This window comes from Ovis aries, chromosome 3 (assembly GCF_016772045.2).
Source record: "Ovis aries strain OAR_USU_Benz2616 breed Rambouillet chromosome 3, ARS-UI_Ramb_v3.0, whole genome shotgun sequence".
Lineage (NCBI taxonomy): Eukaryota > Metazoa > Chordata > Mammalia > Artiodactyla > Bovidae > Ovis > Ovis aries.
In genome coordinates, this window is record NC_056056.1 from 19,465,780 (window position 1) to 19,490,290 (window position 24,511).

Consider the following 24,511-nt stretch of genomic DNA (forward strand, 5'->3'; position numbering starts at 1 on the left):
TCAGACACGACTGAGTGACTGGGCACAATACACACACACATATATATATATAAAACTGAGTCACTTTGCTGTATATCTGAAACACTGTAAATGAACTATACTTCAATAAATTAAATAAAAAAGAAGATAGACTCTAAAATAAATTTTGTACATACAAAATAGAATAGATGAAAATATTTAATATCTGTCTTATGCAGAAGGTGAATGGGAATTTTCATTTCCAAGGAGATCTTAGAAATAATGGCCAAAAAGGCAAGTATTTTGTAATAACATATAAAGGGAAAGAATCTGAAAAAGAATACACACACACATATACTTGTGCTCTCGGCAGTGAAATCCTAACCACTGGACTGCCGGGGAATTCTCTGTACACCTGAAACTAACACAGCATTGTGAATCAACTACCTACTGATGTGAGAGTGTTAGTTACTCTATCATGTCCAGCTCTTTGTGACCTCGTGGACTGTAGCCTGCCAGGCTCCTCTGTCCATGGAATTCTCGAGGCAATAATACTGGCTGCTGCTGCTGCTGCTAAGTCGCTTCAGTCGTGTCCAACTCTGTGCGACACCAGAGACGGCAGCCCACCAGGCTCCCCCGTCCCTGGGATTCTCCAGGCAAGAACACTGGAGTGGGCTGCCATTTCCTTCTCCAATGCAGGAAAGTGAAAAGTCAAAGTGAAGTTGCTCAGTCATGTCTGACTCCTTGCAACTCCATGGACTGCAGCCCACCAGGCTCCTCCGCCCATGGGATTCTCCAGACAAGAGTACTGGAGTGGGGTGCCATTGCCTTCTCTGCAATAATACTGGAGTGGGTAGCAATTCCCTTCTCCAGGGGATCTTCCCCACCCAGGGACTGAACCCTGGTCTCCTGCATTGCAGGCAGATTCTTTACTGTCTGAGCCACCAAGAAAGCCAAATCAACTATACCTCAATTTAAAAAAAGCACAAAAGTAAGTCAAATATCATTAAGAATAATCAGAATCATTCCTGACTTGAAGTTTTCACAGCCATCGAATGGAAGACAAATTATATGACACTTGTTATGGGTCCAATGGTGCTGCTGCTAAGTCACTTCAGTCGTGTCCGACTCTGTGCGACCCCATAGATGGCAGCCCACCAGGCTCCCCCGTCCCCGGGATTCTCCAGGCAAGAACATTGGAGTGGGTTGCCATTTCCTTCTCCAATGCATGAAAGTGAAAAGTGAAAGTGAAGTTGCTCAGTCGTGTCTGACTCTTAGCGACCCCATGGACCGCAGCCTATCAGGCTCCTCCATCCATGGGATTTGCCAGGCAAGAGTACTGGAGTGGGGTGCCATTGCCTTCTCTGTATGGGTCCAATAGATCCCCCATAAATACGTTGATGTCCTAACCCCCTGGTACCTGGAATTGTGACCTTATTTGGAAATAGGGTCTTTGTAGTTGATTCAGTTCAGTTCAGTTCAGTTGCTCAGTCGTGTCCGACTCTTTGTGACCCCATGAATTGCAGCACACCAGGCCTCCCTGTCCATCACCAACTCCCGCAGTTCACTTAAACTCACGTCCATTGAGTCAGTGATGCCATCCAGCCATCTCATCCTCTGTCATCCCCTTCTCCTCCTGCCCCCAATCCCTCCCAGCATCAGAGTCTTTTCCAATGAGTCATCTCTTCACATGAGGTGGCCAAAGTACTTAGGTTTCAGCTTTAGCATCAGTCCTTCCAAAAAACACCCAGGACTGATCTCCTTTATTAAGTTCCTATAAAAGGGGAAACCAGAGACAGACACGCAGAGGGAAGGTGATGTGAAGATACAGGGAGAAGACAGCCACCTACAAGCCAAGAGACACCCGAAGCTACGGAAGCTAGGCAAGAGGCCTGTAAAGACTTTGGTCTCTGCTGAGAAGGAAAGATGGAGGCCCTGGGTACCACAGCTGGCTCCAATGATGTCACCACAGCTGGCTCCAATGATGTCATCACAGCCTGGTACTGTTCTTGCTGTCACACAGCATTTTAACATTTATTGATTTATTTTGGTTGCACTGGGTCTTTGTTGCTGTATGTGGGCTTTCTCTAGGAAGAGTAGTTGGGGTTATTCTTCCTAGTAGCGCATGGGATTCTCATTGCGTGGCTTCTCTAGTTGCAGAGCAGAGGCTCTAGGCAGCAGGGGTCAATAAGTGTGGCATGCGGGCTCAGTAGTTGTAGCTCCTGGGCTCAGGTGCTTGGTGGCATGTGGAATCATCCAGAGCCAGAGGTCAAATCTGTGCTCCCTGCACTGGCAGGCGGATCCTGCCCACTGCACCAGCAGGGAGAGCCCTCCTGCAGCATTTAAGGTTTCACTCAGGGCCGCCTAAGAGACTTACTCCCTCTGGGTACAGTTTTGTCATTTGCCTGCAGAAAGAGGGGTCTGCGCTCAGACCACCTTGCCTGCCAGCCCCCTGCCACCAGCCAATTCCCCCCAAAACCACCCACCACCATTTCTCTCTGCAGTCTCCTGTGTGGTGGGGGTTCCACTCACCGTGCTTTTGTGGAGGAGGATTTGATGGAGATTTGAGTTTTCCCCTGGAGACGCTAGGAAGACAATTTGTCTCAGCCTAACACTAAGGCCCAGCTCCACATTTATGGCTGTTTCTGTGGTTACCTTTCTTCGGGGATGTTTGGGGTAGGCGGTGATGGTAGAGGTGGGGGCGTGCGCCTATCTGCTCTTCTAGAACCCAGATTTTCTGAAGCCACTGGCAAGGGGCCTTGGGAGGCACAGACCCCCATTTTTGCCTGTTAGCTGCTCACCACATGGCAGGCAGACGAGAAAGTCTGCATGAAACACGGGTCCACCTCCCCCTGAGACCTAGGGGCTCTTAGCCCAGAGGATGAGGTGGCAACCAAGCCCCTTCTTCAGCAGAGACCGAAGACCCACTGAATGTCAGGGAGTGAGGGGTTGGAAGAAGCCTGCTCCTGTCCATTTTACAGGTGGGGAAACCGAGGCTGAAGGAGTCCAAGTCAGTGAAAGTCGCTCAGTCGTGTCCGACTCTTTGTGACCCCATGGACTGTACAGTCCATAGAATTCTCCAGGCCAGAATACTGGAGTGGGTAGCCATTCCCTTCTCCAGGGGATCTTCCCCACCCAGGGATCAAACCCAGATCTTTCACACTGCAGGCAGATTCTTAACCAGCTGAGCCACAAGGGAAGCCCAAGAATACTGGAGTGGGTAGCCTTTCCCTTCTCCAGGGGATCTTTCTGACCCAGGGATCAAACCCAGATCTCCCACATTGCAGGCAGATTTCTTATGAACTGAGCTATCAAGGAAGCCCTCTACATATAATGGAATAGTATTCAGCTTTAATATGGGAGGAAATCACATCACATGCTCCAACGCGGATGAACCTCAGGATGTTATACTAAGTGAAATAAGTGAAAGTCGCTCAGTCGTGTCCAACCCTTTGTGATCCCATGGGCTGTACAGTCCTTGGAATTCTCCAGGCCAGAATACTGGAGTGGGTTGCCATTCCCTTCTGCAGGGGATCTTCCCAATCCAGTGATCGAACCCAGGTCTCCCGCATTGCGGGTGTATTACCAGCTGAGCCACAAGGGAAGCCCAAGAATATTGGAGTGGGTAGTCTTTCCCTTTTCCAGGGGATCTTCCCAACCCGGGGATCGAACCCAGGTCTCCCGCATTGCAGGCTGATTCTTTTACCAGCTGAGCCACCAGGGAAGCCCGAAGGAGTCCATGGACCTGTCCAAACGGCCTCGAGTCAGCAAAGGCAACCAGAACTGGAACCCAGGCCTCCCTCCGCCAGGGCCCCGGGCTCCTTCCCTGAACCAGGCGCGGGAAGGCTGGTGCCATCTGCTTGCGGGACGGGCAGGGGGGTGGTACCAGAAGGGGCCTGGCCAGCGGCCGTAGGCGACTTGAGAGGCTTCTTCCCCCTCCTGGGCCACCGGGGCCACACTTCCTGGCAGAGAACCCGGGAGGACGCGGGGCGGTCCTCTCCCGGGCACCGCCCCACAGGCCTCTCCCACACCCTCAGGCCAGGGGCCAAAGGTTAGGAAGGCGGAGCTGGAGCTTGGCTCCGCCCCCTGCCTCGAGATCCACTCAGGGCTGCGACCCGGTCAAGACAGCAAAGGGCCAGCGTGGAGAGGGCGGACGCGAGGCGCGGCGGGGCCAGAAGGGGGCGGGATCGCCGTGGGTTGGTGGGCGGGGCTAAATGGAGGGGCGGGGTCGAGCGGGGGCGGGTCCTCAGGAAACTTGAGCTCGCGCCCCGCCTCCGTTCCCCGCCTCCGGGCCCCGCCTTCGCGTCCCCTTCCTTCCCGGGGCTGGCGGGCGGGCCGCGGCTACTGCAGGCGGCGGACAGGCGGCTCTGCGGACGCGCGGGCGCCTCCACCTCGCTCCCTCCCTCTCTGCCGGCTTCCTTTTGTCTTTCCGCGAGGCGATGAGCGCAGGGCCAACGCGGCGGCTGCGGGCTCACGGAGGCCCGCGCTCATAGGCACCCCTTCCCCGGCCTCGGCGCGCCAGTCCCTCGCAGCGGCCCGTGCCCGCCCCCAGCGCCGGCGGCGCGGAACTTGGGCTCGGGGAGCTCGGCAGATCGAGTCCTGCGACGGAGCAGGTAGGAAAGGGGTTGGGCTGCGGGTGGTACGGGGCGTGTGCTGCGGTCGGGCTCTCTGCGTGTGTGTGTGTGTGTGTGTGTGCGTGTGTGTGCTTGTGTGCGCGTGTGCCGGCGGTGATTGTGTTTCTCTGCGCTGTGGAGTTGTGGTTGACTGAGTACGGCGGTGTGTCCCTGGAATGGCGTGTCCTCGTGGGCCATCCGTGTGTGCAGCTGGAATCGGCACATTTAGGGGTTGCGTTTGTGGAATCGTGTCGGGGCGCAGTCTCTGGTGGGGACCGGTGCGCGGAGTGTGTATCGCGTGTGAGCGGCTGTGCGTGTCGGGGTGCGGATGGGCAAGGTGGGCGTGGGTGGACCAGACCCGAGCGCAGAGCCGCGCGGGTCCCGGCCGGCCGGCGCAGTGCGGAGCTACAGACAGAGCAGGGATCCGAGGCCGGGGGTGGGGGGTGGCTAGCCCGGGCTTCGGGGACAGCCGGGCGACCCCCACCCGGGGACAGGTCCACGCGGCCCACGTGAGTCGCCTGTGCGCTCTGGCCAGGGGAGGGGGCCGGCGCGGCGGCCATCTGCTCGCCCCTTCCCAGGCGGAGGGGTGGCGGGCAGAGCCCTGCGGCGGAGTTAGGAGCCGGGGCATCGCGGAGACACGCGCTCGCGCCGCCTGTGCCCGATACGCCACCATCCCGGATCGCGGTTTTCTTATCAAATGGGGACAGTTCCCCCCTCCCTCGGGGTCTGTCTTGACGGTTAAAATGAGAAACACCGAAGCTCGCTCTCGTTCGGCCGTGTGCCGGCACACAGTAGGTGTTATGTTAACTGGATTAGCATCTCACTTTAAAAAAATCCTTTCTTTCCCCCTTTATCTTGGGAGAGGCTCCTGTTCCACCCCCCTCCCCACCCCCCGCCCTGTGTGTCGTGTGCTTCTCCCGCCGCCCTAACTTAACCACGAAGCTCGGAGACCCGAGAAAGTTTAGGCGGCCGGCTGCGCCGTCTACCCGCCGCTGCTCCGGGCCGGCGCCGCCTGTAAGGTGCAGGAGTGCGCAGCGCCGGGCGCCCGCCCTTCTCCAGCCGCTAAGGCTGGCGCGCCCGAGCGGGGGTCCCTCTCCTGGCCGAAAGCAGAGGCTGCGGGAGTCAGGAGTCCTTTTGTTCAACAAGTGCCTACTCCTCGGGGGCGTGCGGATCTGCCATCTGGGAGCCCAGCGGTGAGAAAGTGGCACTCCCCGCAGAGACGCATCTCGGGCTCCCGGGGCATCCCTGACCAGGCCTGGTCACGCGGAAGGCTGCCCTCTTTTCCTCCCCGCCAACATCCATTACCCCCTAGAGGAGCATGATTGTCAGGATGCCTTGGGCGCTGACATCGAACGCCCTACGTTCTGCACCCCCCGCCCTCCAATATCCCTTCTCCCTCTGATCAGCCTTGTGCAGGAAGCTGAGGGTCTGCGTGGAACTGTTTTCTCCTAGTTCCACACCTTAATTTTTAATGTTTAGTGTCAAACCTGCTGCTCATTGAACTGCAGTGACTGTGCAACGCAGCTCTAACCAGCATTCGCTTTCAGGCGGAGTCCGGCCAGCCACACCAGAGCGCTTGCTCAGATCCAGCAGGGCGAGCTGGCCAGGGCTGCTCTGCTGCCTGCCTTCTGCCATAGCCCGGAATTCCTCCCCTTCATCTCTGGTTTCTTCCTCTCAGGACCCTTCTCAGACGGGGGGAAAAAAAAGAAACACAAAACCAAAAAACAACTTTCACCAAGGGAGCAGCTGACCTCATGGTACATGTGGTTCTCAAAATGAAACGCTGGCATGGAGTGGGCAGAGGCTGCGTTTGGGTCCGGTTGCCTTTCCAAGTGTCTGATGCTCTCCGCTGGTGTTCTCAAGGAAGCTTCTGCAGGCTTCTATGACACAGGAGCAGAAACCTCTGGCTCGGTTCCTTTGGTCTGCCTTCCGTTGGGACCCAAGCCCTGAGATCTCCACAGTGATTGCAGGCCAGGGGAACCAAATAATAAGCTAATTTGTCATCCTCAGTTCGTGTCAGGAGCACACTTAGAATGCAACCTGCTTTTCGTGTTTCCATAAAAAGATTTTATATCCTAGAGGAGAAGAGGGCTCTTGATCTGAATCCTATTCTCATCCCCATAATCAGATTTCAACAATAATATTAAAAAAAAATCAGTCTGACTTTGTCTGCTCAGAAGACAGACCAAAAACTGGGATTTCCCCCTCCCCCTGAGTTAAAACCAGCCTTTGTCTTAAGGAAACCAGTGTTATGGACTTAGATCTATTTCTGTTTCACTTTTGAAAGCGCCTGTAATTACTGAGCTCTTGAGGTTTTATTGGATAATGTGTTGGAAGGAAGGCCAGGGACTCTGCCTCTCGCTTGCCATGGGATGTGGTGCCATGTTCTTGCCTTGCTTGCTCCATTTGTGTTCCGATTTTTGTAAGCTGGGAAGCATACGTCAATGTGTGATAATAGTTTGGGAGACCTGGCTTTGGGAGTCAAATGCCCAGAAGAACAGAGATTTGCCCCAACACTAGCCAATGACCCACTCATTTTCAACAAGCCCTTCTCGAGAGAGACTCCAAGACAAATGAAAAGCTTGAACGAATTCCTCTAGGATTTCTCCTAAAGTCCCTTTCTGGCAGCAGGGCTGTGCAGAATTAGAAAAACAGAAGGTCAAGGAGTGGGGTCTCTTGGCCCACACTCCCTAGCCCCGGCCTTGCACTCACCAAGCCCCCTTTCTACCTGGAGCTTCTGTGGAGTTTCATCTGGTGCAGAGGTAGGGGTGTCATCCAGGGCTTGCAATTCCTGCCCTCAGGGCTCTTCACACATAATTTCATCATTCCCATGAAATACGATGGTGAGTGTTTGTTCATCGGAGTAGTCTGTCTTCCCCTTCCTCCAACAGACCTTCCCCCAAACTTACGATAAGAACTTGCCTTGCCCCTTTGGAAGTGGTGAAGTGCCATGGTCTGATAATCCAGGATACTAAATTAATAAGGAGCCCCAGAGTTTATTTGGCACTGGAGAGTAAGCCTCTCAGCAGCTGACATTTTATCTAGGTTGAGGATTGGGTTTGTATGAGAATTTAGTGTTCCAGCAAGAACTAAACTGTGCTTGTTTGTTGCAGGTTGATGCTTCCAGTTTATGAGTTGCCGGCTCAGACTTGATGGAGGATTATGTGTGTTTTGCTAGTTTGTCAGCCCCTGATGTCATTGTGCTGGGGAAAGAGAGCCCTTGGAGGCTTAATCACGCTCTACTCTGGGGCTCACCATTCTCCTATAGTCTCGTCGGGTTCCTTGTATGTTTTCATGCCCACCCGCAAGGCTGCGCATCTGTGCATCTCGTGCGGGTCTTATCCTCTTCTCTTTGGGCTCAGTTTCCAATCAGGATGATGGAGGGTAATCGTGTATGGAGACAGCAGAGCGGACTTAGGGTCTTTTGGTGCCACTTGTCCCATGGAAAAAAACTCTTTCAAATCACTTTCCACCAAAAAGAAGAAAAAAAAATGCGTTGGAATCTACTGGTGTGTATTTCATGTAACTTAGAGTAATCCATACAGTTTGACAGGTGGAACATGTATTAGGCACTGAGCAAGGTGCAAGTCTAAAGAATTTTTTTAAAAATCATCTGAAAAGCACAGTGAATCCTTTCAGAGAGCCTCACCTTGGCTGTGTCATTTCAAGTCAAATTGAATTTCAGAGGCAAAGGTTCACATCTTGGTGTTCGTGACACGTGACTAAGTAAAGACACTTTCTGAAAGGCCTCAGGTTCCGTCCCCTGCTGCATTGGAGTGGCCAAGATGCTTTCTTTTTACCTTTTCATTTTCCTTCATAGGGGCTTCCCTGGTAGCTCAGCTGGTAAAGAATCTGCCTGCAATGCAGGAGACCCTGGTTCGATTCCTGTGTTGGGAAGATCCCCTGGAGAAGGATTAGGCTACCCACTCCAGTATTCTTTTATTTTTTTTTGCACTCTAGTATTCTTGCTTGGAGAAGCCCATGGACAGAGGAGTCTGGCAGGCTACAATCCATAGGGTTGCAAAGAGTCGGACATGACTGAGCGACTTTCGCTTGCTGTACTTATATTCCTTCATAATCCCAGTGCACCCCTCACCCCCACCCCCACTTGCTAGTCCAGCTGCTGTGTTTTCTGGGTATTTGTTTCTTTTTATAGTTTCAGGTACAACCCAAGTTGGCAGGAAGCCAGGAGACTGGGGTGGGCCTGCCTCATTAGATGAGAAGTCTTCTTTGAGGAGCTAGTGACGGGTTTCTGACCCTTGGCTAAGAAACACTCAGGATTGTTCCACTCTTACTCCTTGGATAAAGCCGCCTTGATCCTAGACACAGGAATAAAGCTTTGAGGGACATGTCGTTCCCCTCAGGGAAGTCTTCCCCAATTGCTGGAATACGCTGGTGTCCTAGCTAGTCTTCCCTTGCCGTGTGTCCCCTTCAGCAAGGGAGGCGTCCGCTGGTCGGCGCCTGCTGTCGCCTCGGTGAGCTCTCCGCTGCTCCGAACCAGCGCTGCTGCGTGCGCTTCACACTTCATCGTTGCTCAGTCGCCAAGTCGTGTCCGACTCTCCGCAACCCCATGGACTGCGGCACGCCAGGCCTCCCTGTCCCTCACCACCTCCAGGAGTTTGCCCAAGTTCATGAACTTGATGCCATCCAACCATCTCGTCCTCTGTCGTCCCCTTCTCCTCCTGCCTTTGATCTTTCCCAGCATCAGAGTCTTAACCAATGAGTCAGCTCTTCGCATCAGGTGGCCAAAAGTATTGGAGCTTCAGCATCAGTCCTTCCAGTGAGTATTCAGGGTTGGTTTCTTTAGGATGGACTGGTTTGAAGTGCTCCGTGCTACCACACATCACAGCAGAGCCTAGAGTCCCTCCACACCTCCCACCCCACCCTGTGTTTCTGGCCCCTTCTCCCTTCTTTCTCTACCCATCTAATGGGTCAGCCCCCTGTTGCCCCACCTCTCTCCCCACCCTCATGCCTCTTCTTCCCAAGTCTCATCCCTCAGGCTGGAGCTCGGCTTGCATTCCTTTGCTGCAGGCACGCTGTCCTCAGGTCAGTTTTTCAATTTCTTCATCTCCTTTTCCATCCCACCACCCCCCAGGTTCATTCTCTTCTTCAGTGAAAGTGAAAATTGAAAGTGAAGTCGCTCAATCGTGTCTGACTCTTTGCAACCCCATGGACTGTAGCCCACCAGTCTCTTCCATCCATGGAATTTTTCAGGCAAGAGTACTGGAGTGGGTTGCCATTTCCTTCTCCAGGGGTTCTTCCTGACTCAGGGATTGAACTTGGGTCTCCTGCATTGCAGGCAGACGCCTTACCTATTGAGCCACCAGAGAAACCCACTGCTAAACACCTCCTGTAGCCCTGCTCCAAGCCTGGCTCTGAAAGCTAGGCCTGGGCTTCATCCCTGTCCAGAGAGCTTGGTTGCAGTTGTGGGGTGGGGAGACCATCCAATGAGCTGGTGGAGTTGACAGGTGCCTGGAGAGTAGCTCCTGCCTTGGCCCCAGGCCTGGGGAGAAACACTATTTGAGCTGAAGGATGACGTGTTTCTGGAGGCAGGTGGGGGCCCTGGGAGGCTGGAAGTGGGACTCCGAGGGTGAGGCAGGCCAGTGGACACGGTGTCTTCCTTCTCCTCCCACCCAGACTGGATCCACTAAATTCCTACTTCAGTCTTTAAAGATTTTTTAAATTAACAACTTTATTATTTTTTTCCTTATATTTTATTTTATTTTACTTTACAGTATTTTATTGGTTTTGCCATACATCAACATGAATCCGCAAGGGGTGTACACGGGTTCCCCATCCGGAACCCCCCTCCCACCTCCCTCCCCATACCATCCCTCTGGCTCATCCCAGTGCACCAGCCCCAAGCATCCTGTATCCTGCATTGAACCTGGACTGGCGATTCGTTTCTTATATGATATTATACTTGTTTCTATGCCGTTCTCCCAAATCATCCCACCCTCGCCCTCTCCCACAGAGTCCAAAAGACTGTTCTATACATCTGTGTCTCTTCTGTTCTCTCCGCATACAGGGTTATTGTTACCATCTTTGTAAATTCCATATATATGCGTTAGTATACTGTATTGGTGTTTTTCTTTCTGGCTTACTTCACTCTGCAAAATCGGCTCCAGTCTCAGCCACCTCATTAGAACTGATTCAAATGTATTCTTTTTAATGGCTGAGTAATACTCCATTGTGTATATGTACGACAGTTTCATATCCATTCATCTGCTGATGGACATCTAGGTTGCTTCCATGTCCTGGCTATTATAAACAGTGCTGCAGTGAACACTGGGGTACACGTGTCTCTTTCAATTCTGGTTTCCTCGGTGTGTATGCCCAGCAGTGGGATTGCTGGGTCATAAGGCAGTTGTATTTCCAGTTTTTTAAGGAATCTCCACACTGTTCTCCTACTCTTTGCAACCCCATGGACTGTAGCCCACCAGGCTCTTCCATCCATGGAATTTTTCAGGCAAGAGTACTGGAGTGGGTTGCCATTTCCTTCTCCAGGGGTTCTTCCTGACTCAGGGCTTGAACTCAGGTCTCCTGCATTGCAGGCAGATGCTTTACCGATTGAACCAACTATGGAATGAGGTTCGTGACATTGTACAGGAGACAGGGATCAAGATCATCCCCATGGAAAAGAAATGCAAAAAAGCAAAATGGCTGTCTGGGGAAGCCTTACAAATAGCTGTGAAAAGAAGAGAGGCAAAAGCAAAGGAGAAAAGGAAAGATATAAGCATCTGAATGCAGAGTTCCAGAGAATAGCAAGAAGAGATAAGAAAGCCTTCTTCACAATCAGTGCAAAGAAATAGAGGAAAAGAACAGAATGGGAAAGACTAGAGATCTCTTCAAGAAAACTGGAGATGCCAAGGGAACATTTCATGCAAAGATGGGCTCGATAAAGGACAGAAATGGTATGGACCTAACAGAAGCAGAAGATATTAAGAAGAGCTGGCAAGAATACACAGAAGAACTGTACAAAAAAGATCTTCATGACCCAGATAATCGTGATGATGTGATCACTCATCTAGAGCCAGACATCCTGGAATGTGAAGTCAAGTGGGCCTTAGAAAGCATCACTACGAACAAAGCTAGTGGAGGTGATGGAATTCCAGTTGAGCTGTTTCAAATCCTGAAAGATGATGCTGTGAAAGTGCTGCACTCAGTATGCCAGCAAATTTGGAAAACTCAGCAGTGGCCACAGGACTGGAAAAGATCAGTTTTCATTCCAATTCCAAAGAAAGGCAATGCCAAAGGATGCTCAAACTACCGCACAATTGCACTCATCTCACATGCTAGTAAAGTAACGCTCAAAATTCTCCAAGCCAGACTTCAGCAATACGTGAACTGTGAACTTCCTGATGTTCAAGCTGGTTTTAGAAAAGGCAGAGGAACCAGAGATCAAATAGCCAACATCCGCTGGATCATGGAAAAAGCAAGAGAGTTCCAGAAAAACATCTATTTCTGCTTTATTGACTATGCCAAAGCCTTTGACTGTAGGAGAAGCCATTGCAATGAGAAGCCTAAGCAACGGAACTAGAGAGCAGCCTCCACTCTCCACAACTACAGAAAGGCCACCTTCCCACGCTGTGCACAGCAATGAAGGCCCAGTGCCGCCAATAGGAAGTAAATAAACATAAATATTAAAAAAAATACAGTATGTGTCATTGTGGTGTGAGGCCCTACTGCACTGGATTAGTTCAGCAGGTACGTGTGAGGCAAGTGGGATGAAACCCATTTTTTGAAATGGAAATGTGGAGGGAGAATGCCCAAATCAGAAAATAGAGGAACCAAGAATTACTTTCTTTTCCATGCATATTTGCTAGTTAGGGGCTGCCCTGCAGTTTTTCCTGCCATCGCCTCTCAAGCAATGTAAACTCCTTCATACCTGGTTCACAGCTGACCAGGTAGGAGTGACTCAGTGTAAGTGTGAGACAGGCAGAGAGGTCTCTTGGTCTGTAGATGGAGGGAGGCCCTGGGGGAGGGAGGGAATACCTGCATTTTCACGCCTTGTGCGTTTCAGAAGTTTCTTCTTGCATCATTTTTGTTTTCTGAGGAAAGGAGCAGAAGGAAACTTCATTTTACAGGTGGGCAGCCCGAGACACGGAAACTGTGCACCCAGTGTGTATGGGTACACGTGGGCCCGGTGTGTAGACCCCCAGGTCACAAGTGGTCTTGCTCCCCAACTGATGCAGAGAACTTTCACAGTGGACAGTGGTGGTTGTCTTGTTTCTTCTTGAGAGATCAGGGTTGTTGCAGGAATATACCAGGGAAAGACCAGGGATGGGGTCAGGTGGATGGGGGTTCTGGTCTGTCTCTGCTCTGTGGTTTATTGGCCAAGTGAGGCTTTCTGAGCCTGAACTTACTCAGGAACAAGAAGGGGCTCTGGGCCTCCCATCAGACAATCTCATGAAGCCTGGATATAGAAGACCTGTTGCGTTGGGCTGGTCACCTGTCTGCAGAAATGGAGGAGGCTGCAGTTCTTCCTTGGCACTGAGGATTTCTTTCCAAATTTGGTTTCATTAGCCACATTTTGACCCAGACTGAGGTCACCAGGCATGTGATGGGAGAGCCTGTCAATGTGTGTGGAAGGGAGCTGGGTGTGCGAGGCGGGAGGGGTGTCATGATTTGGTGTTTGGGAAGCTGCCACGTTGGAGTGTCCCAGCTTGCATCTTCTGTAGAGTCTCAGAGTCTCTGATGCAGCCACAGTGGCCCTGAACTTGAAGGGCTGTGAGTTCTTCCGCAGCCGTTAGCAGACACAACCCACCCTCCCAATTCTTTTCCCCCTGGGCTTGGAAAGCATTCATTAGTTTGGACAGGGGGGTGCCGATGGGCTGAAGGGGACTGCTGGCAATGTGGGCAGGACTGTGGTTCCAAGCAGCCATGGGTATGGATCACAGCGCCGTTTTCCCTCCATCAGCAAAATGCTCAGGTCTCTGCTTCCTTCCTGTGCTTTAACAGGACTTTTCCAGAAAACAGAATTGACGGCAGCTCCCCACCCTTCCCTGTCACTCCCATCCTCTCTCTCCTCTCTGCTCTGTAATCTACTTTTGGAGGAAGTGAGAACCTCTCCGAATCAATTGCCTGCGTTTCTAGAGAATTGAGAACCTCTCCGAATCAATTGCCTGCGTTTCAAGATGATTGTGACAACGTCGTGCAATTTTCTGTATTTACCAGTGTGGCTGAGTCGTAGGGGGGCAGGAGGTGGTGTCCCCCGAGGGGAAGGGGGACAGGACTGGCAGTAGGCTCGCCCTCTCTGTCCCTCCCAGCCCTCCCCAGAGCGTGGGGTGATGGCAGGAGCCAGGCTTTATTAAAGATCCTTCAGTGACCGGAGTTAGTGCCACCGCTGGTGATGCAGCCTGGGCAGCCTGGCACAGCGTGCAGGGGTGGAGGGCAGGACGTAGTGGCTGCTCCGGCTCATTTGGGGGTCTTTCTTCCTCCCGGTAAGTAAAGGCACAGGCAGGCCTGGGACAGATGCTGAGGCCCCGCTCTCTTGCTGGCCAAAACTTAGGCTTTCTTTTTCTCTGGGGATTGCATTTTCCTCTTCATTCTCTCTAAAGACAGGATAAAGGATTGCGGCTTTTTATTAGCATATGTTCTCAGCAATTCGCTATTACCTGACCTAAAAACAATATGGCCTGGCTGATCGTTCTCAGAGCTAGCTGTAAAGTGAAAACTTAGGCATTTGGGAATTATTTCAGCATTGTTGGTGGGAGTAGGGGAGGGGAAAGTGTAGCACAGGCAAGGGATTCCAGGTTCTCTGGACCGAGGACACTCAAGCAGGGTCAAGGTCTCACTGTGTCCCCCCCGACTCATAGCTCCTTCCTCCGTGTGTTGTCCTGGGCCAGTTGTCGGCTCTCTAGTTCAACCACATCATCCTTATCCTCATCATCACCATCATGATCACTAGCATCACTATAACTATCATCATTACTCAGTCTCAGCATTGCTTCCCAGCTTTTGGCTGCTGCAGCTCCTAGCCTGTTTCTGCTATATTAGCTGTTCTTTGGGGGATGCCCCCTCCTATTAGGGGGTTAATGAAGAGAGTTACGACAGGATGGTAGGCACAGAGCCCCCAAATGGGTGGATGATGGAATGTTACTCTGAAAGTGGCCTCGGAGAATAACTATAATCGGGACGATGCTTAGAAAGATCTCATCTGTGATGATTAATTTTACGTGTCAGATTAAATTTTATTTTTAAATTTTATGTGACAAGGCTAAGAGATGCCCAGGTAGCTGGTAAAACATTATGTATGGGTATGTCTGTGAGGGTGTCTCTGAAAGAAATTAGCGTTTGATTCAGTAGATGGAGTAAAGAAGATGGTCCTCAGCAATGTGGGGAGGCGTCAGCTAATCCACAGAGGGCCTGAGTAGAACAGAAAGACGGAGGAAGGAAGAATTGGCTCTTTCTCTTGAGCTAGCATGTATATCTTCTCCTGTCCTTGGACTTCAGTGTTCTTGGTTCTTGGGCCTTTGAACTTGAACTGCTGTCTGGCTTGTACATGGCAGAGTCTAGGACTTCTTGGCCTCAAACCATGTAGGCCAATTTCTATAATGAATCAATCTATACATGTTTAGAGAGTAGTCTCCCCTCATCATTGACTTCCCTGGTGACTCAGACGGTAAAGTGTCTGCCTACAATGCAGGAGACCTGGGTTCGATCCCTGGGTTGGGAAGATTCCCTGGAGAAGGAAATGGCAACCCACTCCAGTACTCTTGCCTGGAAAATTCCATGGGTGGAGGAGCCTGGTAGGCTTCAGCCCATGGGGTTGCAAAGAGTCGGACTCAACTGAGCGACTTCACTTTGTTTCTCCCCTCATCTATGGTTTCACTTTCCACGGTTTCAATTACCCGTGCTCAACTGTGGCCCAAAAATGTTAAATGGAAAATTCTAGAAAGGCGCAATTCCCCAGTTTTGCATTTCGTGGTATTCTAAGTGGCATAAGGAAATCTCACGCTGTCCCACTCTGTCCCCCTGGGATTCCCTGGGTCAGTGATCCAGGACCACCTACAGCAGATGACCCTCCTCCTGACACATCAACAGGTCAGTAGGAGCCTAACGTGACATCTCAGTGTCTATGTCATTCGGTCACTTTATCTCGTGTAGGCATTTTATCATCGCATGTCATCACAGGAAGGATGAGTACAGTATAAGACAATATTTTGACAGAGAAAGAGAGATCGTATTTATATAACTTTTATTCCAGTGAATTGTTATAATTGTTTTATTTTATTATTAGTTATTGTTGTTTATCTCTTACTGCGCCTAATTTATAAATTAAACTTTATCATAGGGGTATTTGTATAGGAAAAAAATATAGCATATATAAGGTTCAGTACTGACTGCAGTTTTAGGCATCCACTGGGGGTCTTGGAATGTATCCCTCTCTGATAAGGGGGACTAGTGTGTGTGTGTGTACACACACACACACGTATGTGTGTGCATGCACAAGATATAAGATGTATGCTTATCTGTCTAACTGGAGGGCCCTGGCTGATTCACCCCTCATTCTTTTAGGCCCAGTGGGGAGCCAGTGTCACCCTTGCCCCTCTTGGGAGGACAGCTCAGGCTCCCAGGTGTGTTCTCCAGGTCCTTTGCTGATGAGCATCTCCAGGGCCTGACCTCGAAGATTGAGTACTGAGCTGTCTGCCTCTCCCCGGGCAGTGGGCCTCTTTGCAGGCCAGGACCTGTGGGTGTCTTCTCCATGGCGCCCCCGTTCCTGGCACTGAGCCTGGGACACAGTGGATGTCCAGATGTGTGGCTGAACCATCATCCTTTTCTCTCAATTGTAGGGTGGTGAGTGAATTGAATTATTTAAAACTTAGCACTTTGGCTAAGGGGCCTGCTTGGCAGGCCTGAATGTGTGATTGGTGTACTAATGCTGCTTTCTGTGCGGTCACTGGTGGCGAGTGTTTTACACTTTCATGAAAACTACAGGACAGAGGTCTGAAAGGCATTGCGGCTTCGTGGGCTGGTGGAGAGAAACACTAGCCCACCCGCCCCCCACCCCTGCCCACCCATCCTGTTATTGTCTGGCTTTCACTTGGTGTGAGAGGTTTTTCCTCTCCAGATCTCAGTTTCCTCATTTGTCAAAGCAGCTCGGGGCTAGACAGCCTCTAACTTCTCTGCCCACTCTACAAACCAGGAAAAAATGCTTAAAAATGTAAACATGAGGGACTCCCCTGACGGCCAAGTGGTTAAGACTCTTCACTTCCACTGCAGGGGATATTGTTTGATCTCTGATCAGGGAACTAAGATCCCACATGTCTCAGGACATACGCCCAACTAGAGAGGCCCACACACTACAAGGAAGAGTCAGCCCCCTCCACACAGACAAATAAAAACCTCTTAGGAAACAGATGCAACTGCTATGTGAGGAGCTGGCATTACCATTCAGAGAGACTGAGAATACGGAAGAACACATTTGTGGAGCACAAACTAGAAGGAAGGGGTCGGGCAGAAGGTACTGGGATTAGGGAGAGGACTTGTATTTCATCCATCCATCCAACCATCCATCCATCCATTCAAGGCCTTTTTATAACTTCCTGTGCCCAGGATGGTGCCATGTCTTAAGGAAACTGAGATTAAGAAGACAAGGACTCCTGGTACCAAGGAGGAGCCTGATTTCAGCGGGGTATTTGCTGTGGGAGCACGGAAGGTTGGTGATTGAGCTGAGATATTAGGGTCTAGATCTGCGCCTTTCTTGGAAACTGTTTACAGTTCTTTTAAGAGGACACACTGGCAAGAAAAGCCAGTTAGAGGATGTAAATGTTGCCCTCCTGGGTGTAATGGGGCACTTCTATTTTTTTCTGGGAGGTCATGCCACTCACAATCTAAGAAACTGGTGAACTGAGCTTCATATTTTGACTAACTGTGAACCAGAGAGATGTCAGAAGTAGGGAGTCTTGTAGAAAACAAGTGACTGTATCATTTTTAGATGAGAGTGTAGGTACTGATGTAAATTCTTGACTGGTTTTCACCTCAGATTGGTCTTTATAATGAGTTACAGAGAATTCTTTGAAATGAGCACATTTCTGATAGTAAGCTAGTAGGTGTTTGCTAAAGGGGTTGAAAACAAGCAATTTAAATGTGTCGTCTAAATACAGGGCTGGAAAGCAAGATGTAGAACTGTGCAGACAACTTCTTTCCCATTATGTTTAGGAGGGGAAAAAAGATCAGAGAAAATGGAAGGGAAGGAAATATGCTGAACTGTTAACAGCAGGTGAGTCTGGCAGGATTGTGTGTGTGTGCGTGCCCAGTCGCTCAGTCATGTCCAGCGTTTTGTGACCCCATGGACTGTAGCCTGCCAGGTTCTTCTGTCCATTGGACTTCCCAGGCAAGAATACTGGAGGCCATTTCCTCCTCCAGGGGCTCTTCCCGACCCAGGGATCGAACCTGTGTCCCCTGTATTGGTGGGCAGGTTCTTTACCACTGAGCCACCTGGGAAGCTCCATGGGATCATGAGTTTCTCTTTTCTTTTTTTTTTTTTTTGTGTGTGTTGCTCTACATTCTAAAATTTCACCCATGGGCCTATATTTGTTTTGCAATTGGGAGGAAAAAAAAGGTTTTAAAAAGGAACCTCAAGAAGGCATTCCTCTGATAATCTTGTTTATCCTCTTAATTTACTTAGCAAAGTTTCTTTTTATAGTCAGACTGGCTGGAACCCATAAATTCCATACTTGTGATGATTTGAATTAATGGAAATCTATCATACTACATTATTAGAATTTGTTAATCTCATCTAAATTCAATACTGAGTAACTCTATTAACTTGGATATAAAAAATTCATTCCATTCTGGAACCCATATTCTTTCCTTGAATAATTATTAAATGATTTGTTGACTGAAAAAAAAATTCATTCCAAGTCTCCAAAGGAATTCACCATTTCAACATGGCAGGGGTAGAGTTTGTATATGATCTAGCAGGTGCTGCTTGGATCTGGGCATTCACTTTGTGTCTTGACCTGGACGGAGGCTTCGAGCATCCTGCTGTGCTGACGCTGTGTGTTTTAATGAGGTGGTTTGATGTCCTCAGACCTACCTGTCCCCGCTTTTCCTTCTCTGTTCTCATCACCGAGTGCTCATGCAATGGCCTTCTTCCAGGAATAATCTTCTTTACTATTTGTCTCTCATGCTGTTGTTTTTCAGCTCCTGTTTTTGAAAATAACTCTTTTGGTACCCCATCCGGGCTCTTCCTTCCTGACTCCCCCCAAATGGAACTGCTGGTCTTCAGCTATGAATTGAAGGACTCCCAGGGATGGTCCTGCCCCCTGCCCCCTGCCTTTGCTGCTCCAGCCTTGGATTTGGGTTGATGTTGGGTTGACTTGACTTGACCTTGGGCTCTCATTGGATTGACTGTCTTTACTTATGGGCTGGTGAGCAGGGCCATCTTAGTACTTCTTAGGGCCATGCCTGACTTTCAGTGGCGTCCCTCCAAAAGGCTTCTTAGGCTGTTATTCCCATCATTTTTCAGGGGTTTAATCTGTCTGAGTCCAGGATATTGAGTCAGCAGTGGAAAGTTATGAAGGCGAAGCCAGCCATCAGAGAAATTGGCTAATATAAGATTAATTTCAGAGTGAATGAAGGGAGGGATGCTTGGGGGCTGGGCTGTCTCTCTAGGCAAATAATATTGCTATAAAATGTGAGAAATCAGAGGCTGCCTCTGCTACTCGCTTAGTGCCGGCTTATAGTTTCTTGGATAATCTAGTGCCCATATTTATGATCTTGAGAAAAAATATAATTGCCAGCAAAATTACATGCACATCTGGTTAATTATTTCAGAATACTCACCATGAGGAAATCATATTTTAAAAAAATTAGTCTGGCTCCTGTGTTCTGAAATTGTTATTTTTGAAAGCCAGTTGTCAGGTTATTGTGTCATTCCACAAGGCAGCAGGAAGGAAGCTCTCCTGTCACTGGAAACAGGTAGGTTACCATGGAGACTGGGTGTGTCCCGCTGGTTTCCTGGGTATCTCATTTGTCCTGGAGAAGGAATAAACCTCACTTTCTGTGATATTCCTGAAATTGTGTTTGTGAATTAAATTTTTCTAAACAAAGGTCCGATGTTTTATTGACTTACAAGGGGATTTCTGACATAATTTTGCCCTTCGTTCTGTTTGCTTAATTTGTAATGCTGTATAACCCTTCTTTTCCTATCGAAATGCTTAAAATGCACTGAAGGAACACACATCCCGAAACAGCAACTGGAAAAAAAATCTTTTAATAAAGCTAGGAATGCTCTCTTCTGTGTGAATGTGATTGCCCCTGACAGTTGAACAAATTAGTTTGATAATTCTGTGTCAAAAGCCAAGCTGGGGGATACACTGATGAGCAAGATGGTGGTGGGCCTGCCCTTGTGCAGCTTATATTAAGGTTGTGACCCAAGGCAACCGGAAGCCAAGGGGGGCCCTGGTCTGAGCTGCCCTGGTTTATATTGTCAGCCGCTGCCAAACCAGGGGCCTTGAACCCTGCTCACTGTCCCACAGGGTGAGGGGGCTGGGCCTTGTTGGAGGGATGACATAGCTGCTGACTTGTTTGAGCTGTTTTTATTCATGAGCATTTTCCAGAATGTGCAACAGTGCTTTATCAGTCTGCTTATCATAATTTTGTACATGAAAAAATTCTATTCATGCCTATTCTTGGGTCTCTCTCCATCTAATAGTTTCTAAAGGCAATCGCTTGATGGTTAACTGTGTAGAAAGCTCCTTGTACCCCCTGGGTCTTGTCAAAAACCTGGCAGTTTCCTTCCTTGCTTCATCCCATTCGTCTTCAGCATTCTCTGATCTCACAAAAACAGAGCACCCCGCCCCTGTCCCAGCATCAGCAGCTGGAGGCCCATGGTGGGCGTGCCAAGCTCTCTCTCCCACCCTGTGCTTCTTTGCAGTCACTTTCTCAGCAGAGGCACATCCTCTTCTTATCCTTCCCTTCTGCAGGTTGGTAATGAGCACAGGCCTCCTGCAGCCCCACCGCTGGACAGCCCATTTTGCACAAGCTCCTTAACTGGTTGGGACCTTGACTGGGATTGTCAGAACCTGAAGAGGCTGCACCTGGTCATGGAACAGAGTTGGTGACTCTGCTGGGTGTCGGTGAGGCTGAGAAAGTGGCAGACTCCACCCTCTGTGTGTGCTGTGATTTGAACAGAGATCTCGGTCTCATAGCCTCAGAGGATGCTGTGATCTGAACAGAGAAACAGGCCCCACATGCCTTGGGCTTAGGGACATCCTGCCTAGTTGAGCTCCAATTTGAAAGGAACTGGAGATGTCTCTTCCTGATCCTGCCTTGACTTCCTTCCCATCTAATGGATAGGGAACAGAGTCATTCTTTTCAAAGGAAAAAAAGCCACCTCTATCACTCTGTCTCAGTCCTGTTCTCCTCCCTGAGGCTCAAACACCACCCACCTTCACCTTCTTCTTGCAGGTCCCCCTTTGGGTCTGCCAGGCACTGCCCTGGAACATCTGTTGCCTCATCTATGAAATGGGAAGTATAGAACCTCCCTCCTAGGATTGTTGTAAAAATAGCCATTACATTTCTTATAAACTCCAAATTGCTGTATAAATGTAAGGACTGTCACCATCATCATCACCATCACCATTACCACCATCACCATCACCATCATCACCATTACCACCACCATCATCACCATCATCACCATCATCATCACCACCATCACCACTACCACCATCATCATCACTGTCACCATCATCACCATTACCACCATCATCATCATCACCATTACCACCATCACCATCATCATCACCACCATCATCATCACCACCATCACCATTACCACCATCATCATCATCACCATCATCACCATTACCACCATCACCATCATCATCACCACCGTCACCACTACCACCATCATCATCACTGTCATCATCACCATCACCACCACCATCATCATCACCATTATCACCATCATCATCACCACCATCACCACTACCACCATCATCATCACTGTCATCATCACCATCATCACTGTCACCATCATCACCATTACCACCATCATCATCATCACCATTACCACCATCATCATCATCACCATTACCACCATCACCATCATCATCACCACCGTCACCATCATCACCATCATCATCACCATCATCATCACCACCATCACTGTCACCATCATCACCATTATCACCATCGTCATCACCACCATCACCACCACCACCATCACCATTACCACCATCATCATCATCACCATCATCATCACCACCATCACCATCATCATCATTACCAACCTTTTTATTCACATCCTGCTGCCCCTGACACATGATTGCCTAAAAGAGCAGGGTCTTTCTGGCTCCCTCTGTGGAATTTGAATTCCCAGTCTTATGTCCTTTTCCTTTCTGTCATGTGGGATTAACCTGTGGTTTTCATTTTCCACCTGCAAGATGTTAGTCCATAGAAGAGAGCTGGGGAATATACTGTCCGAGCCTCACAATGGATGTGGAAATCTGTATCTGCTCCTCCATCCTTCTGGAACATTGGATCTGTTCTGTCTTTGCTCCTGTCCTCTGCTGGGCAGGGGAGTGACTGGCTGTTTGTGTGCTGGGCAGCCTGGGAACTTACTGCTCAGATTAAAGATATTTATTGAAATATGGGCAGTCAGCTTGGCTCAGGTCAGATCATAAATGAGAAAGCAACTCCCCTTAAACCTGCTCCTGGATTACAGCCAGCTGTGTGGTCCACCTTTGTCCGTGACAGAGGGGTGGGATGGGGACTTGGTAGAAAACTCTCAGGGACATTGTTCTTTATTCTTCTTTTTGAAAGGGACTTTCTTCATATCTGGCCTCCTTGCTAAGGGAGCTGGTGCTAGGGTTTGGGGTTATGATTCTCGATGCTACCATTTGAGGAGAGGAACATTTGCTACACCCTTCTGCTTGCCCCTTGTACCCCCCGAGATTGCCTTCACAACTCCCAGCCTTGCTCAGGGGTTGCCTTCTCCAAGAAGTCCCCTGGGCCTGCTCAGGCATCTGCTCTTCCTGGGGCACTGCTGCTCTGGCTCACACAGCCACACCATATGCAAAGCTCTGGTCCTGGCCAGTCACCTCCCAGCCTGGGGCTCCTAAGGGCAGGAACCGTGTACCGAATAGTCTCCCTTGAAGCAGAGACTGGGCTTGGGGAGAATCCCTAGGTTGGGAAAAGTGCTCTCTCACGAGCCGACCCTCATTCATTCATTCACATAGCTCCCAATGTGTGCCGGACTCTGCACTAGAGAATATCCAGTGGAAATCCTGCACTCTCAGGGTTTATGTTTCTAGCTGGACACAAGAAGCAGTAAACTAAAGTTTGCTTTATATGTAAAGTATATGTAAACTTTCAATATGTAGCATAATACTGTAATACTGTAGGACATGGTATAATATGCATGCTAGGTTGCTTCAGATATGTCCAACTCTCTGCAACCCTATGGACTGTAGCCCACCAGGCTCCTCTGTCCACGGGATTCTCCAGGCAAGAATTCTGGAGCGGGTTGACATTTCTTCCTCCAGGGGATTTTCCCAGGGATCGAACCCGCGTCTCTTATGTCTCTTGCATTGGTAGGTGGGTTCTTTACCACTAGCACCACCTGGTAAGCGCAGAGTATAATATAGTATATACATAATAAAATATGGTGATTTAGTATAATATAGTGATAATAGAAGATGTGGGGGGGAACAAAGGGGGAGTTCCTTGGCAGTCCAGTGGTTAGGACTCTGGGCATTTAGTGCTGAGGACCCAGGTTCGATCCCCAGGAGAACTAACATCCCAAGCCATATGGTACAGCCAAAAAGAAGAAAAAGAAGGAGGTATGGAGTGAAGGGCCAGAGGTATTGGATGAGGGATGGTGAGAAATGAAATGTTAAGTAGAGTGATCAGAGAAAGCCTAATGAGAAGGTGACATTTGAGCAAAGACTGGAAAAGATAAGGGAGCTGGTCTTGTGGAAGCTGAGCAGGGTGGCAGGCACAGCGAATAGCGAAACTGAGGGCCCCTGTGCTCAGAGACTGGACAACGAAAGGCGCCACCTTCCAGCCAGGAGAACCCAGGGAGTTTCGGCCAGTGAGATGAGTTCAAGGCCATTGGCTTGCGCTTCTATCCCCTTCCTGAATAAACAGCCAGAGTCCCAAGACAGGAAGCTTTTGGCCCATTCATCTTCCTGCCTGGAAAGCAGACGTAATTTGTGGAAATAGGGCAGCCATCCTGTGATCACGAGGCTGAAATCCATGTGCTAAGGATAGTGGAGCAGAAAAAGACTCTCGGTCCTTGATGGCATTCTTGAACTGCTGCCCACACCCTGGACACAAAGAAAAGCCTTTCTTGTTTAAGCCACAGTTTGTTGGGTTTTAGGTTGTTTTCATGGGATGTCCAAAACAGAATCTACTATTCCCAAGCCCCCAGATAGACCACTGCTGCTCAGATATGTGGGGGCGGAGAGGGGTAGGGCTGGAAGACGTTTTAGCCCCTTCTCAGCTTCCCTTTCCCTCCATCCTTTCAAGCTGGTCTCTAAGTTAGTCATCAAGATGCCCCAGGTGCATCCCAGTCTCTCCAGCTTCATCATCTGTGCTGCACTCACCACCTGCATGCGTGATGGTCAGTTTCTGGTGGCTCTCCTGACCCAGCCTCTCCCCACACCCCTCCAGACTTACCCACCCCCCAGCTCCAGCCCAGCACGAGCCTTCTCTGCGCTGCTGCATGCTCTTAAATCCTTGCTTGCAAAGTCCAAATGCTAAGAAGCCCTCCTTGTGACCCTCAATCCTGCCTGCCCTCTTGACCAACCCTTCATCCAGTACGTGAGGTCTTGAACTCCATTGACTGGCAGGTCCTTGTCACCATTCACTCCTTTGGGCCTTTGCACCTCCCGTTCCCTTTGCTGGGAATCCCTGACCACCTCCTCCCCCAGGAGGCACCCACACATCCTTCAAGAATCGAGCAGGGCTTTTCATGTCAGTTG

At 49.8% G+C, this 24,511-nt stretch overlaps 1 protein-coding gene across 2 annotated transcripts in view; it reads left to right on the plus strand.

The window, feature by feature from the left end:
- The first annotated feature begins 4,271 nt into the window (after positions 1–4,271).
- The window catches only part of HPCAL1 (hippocalcin like 1), a 117,714-nt gene continuing 97,474 nt past the window's right edge, over positions 4,272–24,511 (plus strand). For both annotated transcript variants that reach the window (XM_042245145.1, XM_027965721.2), the window contains exon 1: positions 4,272–4,571. The gene's annotated coding sequence lies outside the window, so the exon portion shown is untranslated. The remainder of the gene's footprint in view (positions 4,572–24,511) is intronic.